General features: G+C 46.5%; 1 long non-coding RNA gene across 1 annotated transcript; it reads left to right on the top strand.

The window, feature by feature from the left end:
* The first annotated feature begins 2,472 nt into the window (after window positions 1–2,472).
* On the top strand, window positions 2,473–8,725 carry LOC109299459. Its single transcript, XR_002097861.1, has 3 exons — window positions 2,473–2,484; window positions 2,698–2,701; window positions 8,536–8,725. It is a non-coding gene; the product is annotated as an uncharacterized LOC109299459 (long non-coding RNA).
* Window positions 8,726–10,041: the final 1,316 nt, after the last annotated feature.

Below are 10,041 nucleotides of genomic sequence, written 5' to 3'. Positions count from 1 at the left end.
CCTGTTATAAACTGGTTAGGGGGGATCAGCAGGCGCTGGGGGAGTCCCTGTTCCCCCGAGCGCCGCAAGGAGTGACCAGGAACAATGGTCACAAGCTGGCGGAGGGAAGGTTTAAGTTGGACATCAGGAGGCGCTACTTCACGGTCAGGGCAGCTAGGGTCTGGAACCAGCTTCCAAGTGAGGTGGTGCAGGCTCCCACCCTGGGGGTTTTTAAGAGGAGGTTGGATGACCACCTTATTGGGGTCGTTTGACCCCAGTGCTCTTCCTGCCATGGCAGGGGGTCGGACTAGACGATCTGCTCAGGTCCCTTCCAACCCTAGAAACTATGAAACTTTGGCATATGATACAGGCCGTGCTGTAGTCATCTATCCCTTTTACAGTGCCAGATTAAATTACTCTAGTGTCCTCTGTGCTACATAGGTTCTTATACCACACTCAGCACCATAGGGTCTGAGTGCCTTATACTACTGCATTAAGCAACATGACTAACATCTGTCATTTGTTTGTTCTCTGATCCTCTCCCCTGGGGGAGAAGTGTATGCAGTAAAGTGTTTTGTTTTGATAGAGATTTTTGTAGCAGTTGCTCTTTTTTAAAATATACATGTTGCTATGTATTTATGTTAGAGAAAGCAAAGTCAAAGCAAGGTGCCTTCTATTTGGAACAGAGACTTATAATATTTCTAAGTTCCTGTGGAAATTCACTCTGATCCAGTTGCCTGTAGAAGCAGTAACAAAGGCCCCTAAATCCTGACATAGGCTGTATCCCCATGTCACATAGGCATCTAACTCAGGGCTGAGGATGGGTGGCTAAGTCTGGAAAGAGGCAGGATTTCAGATGCATCCCCCTGTTCAGCATTTTTTATTGGCTGGCCAAGATGTCCCTCTGCTCTGTGAACTAAGCATTATGAATTCCCAGGTAAAACAGAAGGAACTTGTGACTTTGAGTTTGTGACTTACACTCCCAGATCCTGGGCATTAGGGCTGTGCGAAAGAGCACCATTGTGTTTCACCTTGTGTTTCGACAGTTCAAGGGAACAGTGTTTCATCTCAAATTTCATTTCAAGTCGAAACAGCTGTTCCGCTCTGTTCCATCAAAACAGAGAGGCTGTTTTGACGCTGTTTTGAGTTGTGCTGGGGATGGGGAGCCAGCCCATCTGGGCTGCCTCCCGCCCTGGGGCGATCTAGCACGGGGCACCGAGAAGCATTTTGAAACATTTCAACCAGCTTTGTTTTGTTTCGAGGCTATTTTGATGGCCTTTGTTTTGTTCCAATTTTGCTGTTTTGACCTCGAAATTGGTTGAAACAGTGTCGGAACAAAACGGACGGTGAAATTTCACATGACCCTACTGGGCATGTCTACATGTGATATTAATGTACACAAATAAACTCCAGAACTTATAGATCTGGAGTTTCTTGCTCCTGGGTGCACTGTTTGAATGTGTGCCTAGGAACAAAACACTCTGGAGTATATTACTTGTACTTACAAGTACTAGCCTGCTCCAGTGTTTATTAGTTTCATGTGGCCTAATAGGGTGCATGTGTAGACATGGAGATGGTTACTGGAGAGCTAATTAGGCAGCTCTGCAGTAAATGTTTCATGTAGATGCACTCCCTGATCCCTAACCTATAGGAGGAGAGCAATCAGCAACCTTATGTTTAAGTTACTTCATGAATTTTAGCCTTAATGCTGTAGAGCAGGGGTTTTCAACCTTTTTTAACAAGTGTACCCCTTTCAGCTCATGTACCCCTTTATGTAACCCTTTCGAACGGTTATAAACTACTGCAAGACCTTTTCAGGCTAGACATAAGGAAGAATTTCTTTACTGTCCAAGCCCTCAAGATCTGGAATAGCCTGTCATTGGAGGTGGTTCAAGCACCTACATTGAACACCTTCAAGAGCAAATTGGATGCTTATCTTGCTGGGATCCTATGACCCCAGCTGACTTCCTGCCCTTCGGGTGTGGGGCTGGATGCGATGATCTTCCGAGTTCCCTTCTAGCCCTAATGTCTATGAAATCTATGAATTATTTTTATTTCTTGTTTTTAAGGGGCAGGGCAGATCGAGGCGCCCACAGTGAGGGAGGGAGTGGGGCTGGGGCTGAAGCATGGGCAGGCACTGCACAGCCAGGGTGGAGTGCAGGATGGAGCTGCGGGAGTGGCTCGTCTGGGGGGTGTGGAGAGGGGGGGCAGCTCCTGCCACTGTGTGCACTGTGGTGGAGGCCTGGGGGGCATGTGCCCCCCTATCTGTGCACAGGGTGGAGGTAGCTGCTGCTGCAAGCTTGACTCTGCACCCCACTGCCGCTGCCCCAAGAGCCACATGATGCCATGTGCCTGCTGCCACTTGGTGGGTAGGGGACAGACAGACACATATACACACATGCAGATACAGACAACCCCCCCACCCCAGCAGGTAAGTAGGTGTGGTGGGAAGGGTGGGGTGGAGTGGGGGAGAGGGAAAGGCCCGGCAGAGTCAGATCCTGCACAGTGCAGGAGAGAGTGGGACAGGGGTGTATAGGGCCCGGGCTGGGCCATGAGATGATGGGAGCCCAGCGGTGTGTCCAGGGGCATGGGGGTAGGGGGCTCCCACTGCATGCACTGCATGCCAAGGGGAGACATGTGCCCACCTGATCTGTGCATGGGGCGAAAGTGGGCTGGGCTCTGGTCTGCCTCTGCACCTCACTGCCACTGCTTCAAGAGCAGTGTGACAACATGTGCATCCCACCACTGGGCAGCTCACTGCTGGGCTGCTGCCCACCCAGTGACGGGATTGGCATGGCTGTTGCGCTGCACTCAAAGCAAGGAGCAGTAGTGAGGCACAGAGGGTCTGAATGGTGTGTGAGGGGAGAGTGTGTTTCTGTGCCCACTCCCAGGTGCAGGCCTGGGGGGGCCAGGGCAGTGGCACCCCTCTGTGACCACACAGGCTCTGGCTGGCTGGATGCAAGGGGAGGGGGTCAGCTCACATGCAGTGGCTACCACCACCCACTGTCCTGTGCCACTGCCACCCAACCACCATCCCGTGCCGCCACCACTGCCCACCACCCCAGGCTACCACCACCGTGCCCTGCTTTCCCACATCCAATCTCACATGTAGCTCTGTGGGCTACTGATGGGCCTCATGCCTGGCCAATCATGTGCTGCCCTGGGAGCGTGTACAGAAACACACTTACCCCCTCTGTCACTGAGACCCTCGCAGCTCTGCAGGAAGGGGGTGGCCATGGTGCCTCTTTGCCATTGGCTATTGGACCACAGCCAATCAGGAAAACAACCTGAGGTGGGGGGCAGGGAGGCGCTATGATGCTCTGCGTGGGGCCAGCAGTGCCTGCCATGCCTCCCCTGGGCAACAGGCAAAGTGTGGGAACGCAGCTGGGAGATGCTGCCACCACTGCGCCCTGGGGCACACTCCATCCCCAACCTCCTGCGTGTACCTTTCTAAGTACCCCTAGGGGCAGGTGTACCCCTGGTTGACAGCCCCTGCTGTAGAGCCTTACTACACTTAGAAGTAGTGCTGATGATCTGTGTATCTACTAGGTTACCTAAAGAAGCACTTATCACTAAAGAAGCACTTATCTTTGGCCTTATCTCTAGAGTTGCATAGGTATAACTAAAGACATGATTCTTAAATCTTTTTAGTTAAGTCAATGCAATATCCAGTGTGAGTTTGCCGGTTTTTAATTAAGCTGCTACAACATCAAATAGAGGCACAATTTGTGTTTCAATCACTGTGGCCTCTGTTCATTGCTTCTGCCTTCCTCATGACTTGAGTTATTAATATTAATTATTTTGGTAATTTCCCTCCATTATAAATGATAATTTCCAGTAAAATAGCTTCAGTGTTGAGATGCTCAGAGATCTTATGTTAAATGTATCACACTGTTAATGCATGCTTACCTTTTTACAATGTAATTTTAAAATAGTTATATTAAACTACTATTGCATGAATAGCTTTTTCTTTGCTTGACTTGTTTTTCTTTTGTTGCTTTGCTTTTCTGTTATGCTTTCAGAAGAGGGACCTGTAGAAATGGCTTGCAATATTGCTGTAAAAGAGATATTCCTCTTTCACTTTAAGTAGGGTCAGAGAGTTGTTGTAGCTTTAATGGTTCAGGAAATAGGCCAGAAAAATACCATGCTCAAGGGTTTTTATTTTTTTTAAAGTGGTATCTTTTATTGGACAAGCTTTACAGTTGGAATTGGTGTTGGAAAAGCACAAAGTGCCTTTCCTGACCTGGGATCATGACTCCATTTCCAGTGCAAGGCCTCTTATATAAACATATCACAGAATTACAGCAGAGAACAGAAGTTACAGTGCATCTCTAACTTGCCTTCTGTCTGTAAGGGCAGCTGCCCAGGACAGTTCCAACTCTTATTTGTATAGACATGCATAAACACTTGCAGCTTCAAGTGAGCTAATTTCCCATAGCTGAGGGAAATTATGAGTGAAAGTAAATGGAAAGAAAAATCAGGCAGAGAATGTGAATGAAAATGAGAAGTTCTTTAAGAAGGTTTTATTACATGATTCTCTAAACAAGAAAGAGGAATCTTTTGAGTAAAACCCATGCTGGCTCTGTGTGAAAAGAAGGCAGCAATTAAAAAAACTGTAATAAAACAGCAATGTACTGCAAATGGAAATATGATTAATAGGTAGCAAGATAGTAAAAAAAATAGATAAGTCATGAAGTACAGAAAATTAATAAGGAAAACACAAGACATCAGGGAAGAATCTGTGGTGAGCATAAGAAGGAGGTTTTCCAATATATTCAGAATAAAAGCTATAAACAATGGTATAGTCCTCTTAAAAGATGGTGATGAAACCCTTTCACTTTCCTGACTGGCCTTCAGAGAGTCTTCTACATCACTAACTCATCACCAGAGCACCCCAAGGGATGATGAGGTCAAACAGTTATAATCTACTGCCAGACCATTTCAGGCTGGACATAAGGAAGAATTTCTTTACTCTCCGAGCCCCCAAGGTCTGGAACAGCCTGTCATCAGAGGTGGTTCAAGCACCTACATTGAACGCCTTCAAGAGCAAATTGGATGCTTATCTTGCTGGGATCCTATGACCCCAGCTGACTTCCTGCCCTTTGGGCGGGGGGCTGGACTCGATGATCTTCCGAGGTCCCTTCCAGCCCTAATGTCTATGAAATCTATGAGATCTATGAAACTCAGCCTCTCAGTTGCTCTGTCTCACACCACTTGGTCTATGGCTGCAGTGATTCCTATATTTTCTTTGTATTCTGGTAAGCTCTTTTTTTTTCTTTTTCGGGTGATTCTGTGCAAAATCGCAGGAAATGCTATTTTTCATGGTGATCATGGAAACCGCTGTTTTTTGTGGTTTCTGTGAAAATTGCGAAACTGCAATTTAAGTGGGTCCCTAGTGATCAACAATATTTCTGCTCTACATTTTTAAAGGAAAAGGATGTGCATGTATCACATGATAATGACATGTTGCCCAGTCCATTAGTAAATGGGGAAGATATTAAACAACATCTAGAAGGAACATACCTTTTTATATGAGCAGGCCAACATAACTTGCACCCAAGAATTTAAAAAGATCTGATTGAGAAAATAATTTTGAATAGAAATTGAAAGACATAGACAATTCCAAATCACTGGTAGAGCACCAATATTGTTCTGATATTCAGTAGAGGAATGGGATACCTCAGGTAAACATAGGTTGGTTAGTTTGATAACAATTCTATGCTAAAAAGTGGGTATGCTCATATGAAATTCAGTTAATACTAAATTAAAGGATCATAATATCATTAATGCCAGTCAATAGGGTTTTATGGAAAGCATGTCTTGTCAGTGGTGTAGAGAGCTCTTTCAGTGCTCGGGTTAAAGGTGTGGGGGCAGAGAGGGATTATGCTGACCACTGGAGAGCTGGAGGGGAGGGGCAGGGGGCTGCAGATACACTATGGGGCACAGAGCTGTATCTTCTCAGCTCCTATGGCTGGGATGCATCTGCTCTAGCAGGACTTCTAGGGAGACGGGCTATACCGGTACCCTCCTAAGTCACTCCCTTCCCCCCTCCCACTGATTTCATTATCTGAGGAAGTTATATGTTTGGCTGAGAAAAGTAACTATGCTGATGTCATATACTTTGATTTTGCATGAAACTGTGCGCACAAATACAGATTGGGGAACAATTGACTAGGCTGCTGTAGAGAAGGACCTGGGGTTTACGGTAGACCACAAGCTGAATATGAGCCAGCAGTATGCTCTTGTTGCAAAAAAGCCAACAGCATATTAGTTTGCATTAACAGGAATGTCACTTACAAATCAAGAAAAGCACTTCTTCCACTGTATTCAGCACCAGGAGTACTGTGTCCAGTATGGAGCACTTCCATTTCAAGAAAGATGTGGACAGATTTGGAAGAGTCCAGCTGACAGCAAAGGAAATTACTGGGGGCCTAGGGAGCATGACTTATGAAGAAAGGCAGAAAGGACTGGGATTATTTAGTATAAAGAAAAGACTGAGGCAGGATTTGATAACAGCCTTCTGTTTGGGTAACAATATGAATTTTGGGGAGCACTGAGTGTGCAGCTGAATGAAGGCTTTTTTCTGTGTCTCAGCAGAGCTGCTGGTCACCAGGCAGAATGATGTATTAAGACTAACCTTGCAAATGCTTAGGTAAGTGGTTTTCTAAACAAGGTAGTGTTAGAGCCCATTGTATAAGAAGAACAAGATGCAGCCCACCAGCTATCATCAGGAGATAAGACAGAAGCCAAACCTTGGAGATGGTGCTGAAATCATCAAAGACCAAAGAAAAACTATCAAGTGACCAAGAATATCTGAGTTCATGGTCTTATGCATGTGCTCTTAGCAGAGAGGCATGTAAATGAAGGAAATGCATAAGCAATTCCATGTTAATGAAGTAAACAGTAAATAGAGGAGAAGCTTGAAATGGGAGGAGAAATGGGTGGAACTGGAGGTGGAACAAGGCAGGGTAAATGTTAATATGTATGAACCAAGGTGTATAAATATTGAAAAGAACTATTGCTCAGGTCTGCTCACCATATTCTGTTTGTGAGGGAGCTCGCCCGAAGCTGTCTCCATTCTGAATAAAGCTGTTGTGAGCAATGTGTGCTGTGTTTGGTCCCTGCTCTGCTCTGGCTAATGAGTACCAGGATCCATGGGCAATTGAATCGTCATTTCCCTAGTCATTAGGCACTGCATGGAGTTGGGTTCTAACATCTTTAAATACTTGAACAGTGATTGTAGAGAGGATAGAGATGATATTTTCTCTCTTGCCATAGGGGATAGAAGTCAGAGCAATGGACTAAAGCTGCAGAAGAGGAAATTAGGCTGAAGTTTAGGAGGAATGTTCTGACTATGAGTGTGGTGAAGTATTGGAACAGGCTACCTAGAAAACCTGTGGAATCTTCAACCCTGGAAAATTTCAAGAGCAAGTTAGATAGAGACTTGACTGAGATGATTTTATCAGGGATGGTCCTTCTTTGAATGGGGGGCTGATGGCCTCATGATTTCCTTTCCAGCCTTACTTTCTTACAATCCGGTGACTGTTGTAGATATTTGACATAGAGTATGAGCAGATGTACATCAAAAATGTTTCCATTGAAAGCAGAATTTGAAGCACATTTAATGTGTACTTTATGAGTAGTATGATATTCTATCCTCTGCTACCAAAATCATCTCAATTTTTGCTGAGGCCTGGGTTATTGCATCACTTTGCTGCTATGGGTATGGGGAATAGGGATCCCAGTGTTCCTTTCAGCCATGATTACCAGAGTTCTCTGGGGCAGAAGTTGCAGACCCTCATGGAAAACAAGAAGCAAAGCATTGAAGGATGCTGCTGAGCTGACCAACTCCACGTTTCCCATTGGTGGCATCATGAAGTGCATCATAGTTATCCCTGTTTCATCTAGAGTTATATTTTACACAGGAAGGTCCTACTTGTGGTATGGTAGTGTTCTGTAGCATTTGTCTTGTCACCTCCAGTTGTGCTTGTATGATCCTTAGCATGTCTGTTCACACCCATGGTACCACACAAGATTGTGATTAAAAAAAACTAGCACTACACAATGTAAGTGAAGCATCCATTAAATGGAACTGGCTAACTGACAGCTTTCAAAAAGTAGTTGTCTGTGGAGAATCATCATTGAATATGCTTGTTTGTATTGGGCTTCTTTAGGGGTTGGTTATAGGCCCTACACTAATCAAGGTTTTAATATGTGACCTGCAAGAAAATATTAAATGAGTGCTAATAGCGCAAGGATTGGCAGGATGTTAAATAATAATGAGGGCAAGAAAGCCAAGTAGAGACATTTGGATTACCTGGTAAACTCTACAGTAAGCTTTTTAGGATAGCAAACCCGGATCAAGGACAACAAGAAGTCCTTTTTTAAAATACATAGGGGGTAAAAAGAAGGCACTGGGTAACGTGGGGCCTCTGCAGGATGTGCTAGGAAATCTGGTTATCGCACCAGGCAGCAAAGCGAACCTATTTACCGATTTCTTTGCCTCCATTGTCTTTCTGGACACTGTCTCTCACCCCATTCTCATTAAAAAACTAGGGGTGGACGTGGAAGACGACACGAGACCTGCATCACAGAGACCAACTGGCGGCTTCGGGAATGGTGTCTTGAGGCAGGCTTCAGCTTCCAAGACGACCCACACATCACAACGAGAGACATACTCGGGTGGGATGGGCTTCACCTTTCCCCCAAAGGTAACCATGTATTCTCCGCTAGGTTGGCGGATCTCCTCCGGTGGGCTTTAAACTAGGCTCATCGGGGGAAGGGGAAGATGAGGGCAGAGAAAGCCTTGGACCACTAAACCAAGCAGCATCCACAAGTACAGCCCAGCCTAGGCCGATGAGCAGAACAAATACCCAGGTAAGCAACAGGGGCCAGGGTAATGCTGAGATTAGGGGACCAGTGCACACATCTTCAGGAGGCCTCAAATGCCTCTACACAAGCACTCGTAGTACAGGAAACAAGCAGGAGGAATTTACCCTTCTGCTAACTAACACCAACCCAGACATAGTGGGGCTCACAGAAACATGGTGGGACCCAACGCACAACTGGGCAGTGAATATCAAGGGCTATAGGCTGTACAGGAGGGACAGGACAGGGAGGAAAGGTGGGGGTGTGGCGCTCTACATTAAGGAGGAATACACATCCTCATCAAGTAGCACAGGGTCAGAGGAGGGGCACACTGAAGTGCTCTGGGTTAGAATACAAGGCAGTTGAGGGGAAAGGGACTTAACAGTGGGGGTCTACTACAGACCATCCAACCAAGGGGAAGAGCTCGACCAGGAATTCTTAAGTCAGCTCACGGAGGTAGTTAGGTCAAAAGATGTGGTCATCATGGGTGACCTGAATTTCCAGACATCTGCTGGGAAGAGCAGTCAGCCAGGTCTGACCGCTCACGTAGGTTCCTAGCCCAAATACAGGACCTCCATCTAACCCAGGAGGTGCACAGCCCCACCAGGGGAGACGACCTGTTGGACCTGGTGCTGGCCATGGGCGACGACCTGGTGAGGGGTACAGCAAGGCAGCAGCCCTAGATTTCAGGACAGCGGACTTCAGTGAGCTAAGGAGAATAGTTGGGGAGGCACTGAGGTCCCAGAGAGGAGGGGAGGGGAGTCAGGTGTCCAAGGAGAGTGGTCGCTCCTTAAGGAGATGATCCTCCAAGCCCAAAGGGAGGTAATCCCAACACAGATCAAAGGGGGCAGGAGGGTGCAAAAGCCCCCATGGCTCACCAGAAGCATCCAGGAATGTCTCCTAGCTAAAAGGGAGGTGCACACCCAATGGAAGGGAGGGACCATCGCCAGGGAGGACTATTCTGTGGTTGCTCGGGGCTGCAGGGGGTGGTCAGGAAGGCCAAGTCGGAGATAGACCTGGGACTACCTACCCAGATCAAGGACAAGAAAACCTTTTTTAAATACATACAGGGTAAAAAGAAGGTACCAGGTAACATGGGGCCCCTGCAAGACATGCTGGGAAATCTGGTCATCACGCCAGATGACAAAGCTAACCTATTTAACAACTTCTTTACCTCCATTTTCCTGAGTAGGG

This window comes from Gavialis gangeticus, unplaced genomic scaffold (assembly GCF_001723915.1).
Source record: "Gavialis gangeticus isolate Ggan-Ray unplaced genomic scaffold, GavGan_comp1, whole genome shotgun sequence".
In the NCBI taxonomy this organism is placed as follows: Eukaryota; Metazoa; Chordata; order Crocodylia; family Gavialidae; genus Gavialis; species Gavialis gangeticus.
The sequence above is the reverse complement of the archived record's forward strand: the minus strand, read 5'-3'. Positions and strand labels throughout refer to the sequence as shown.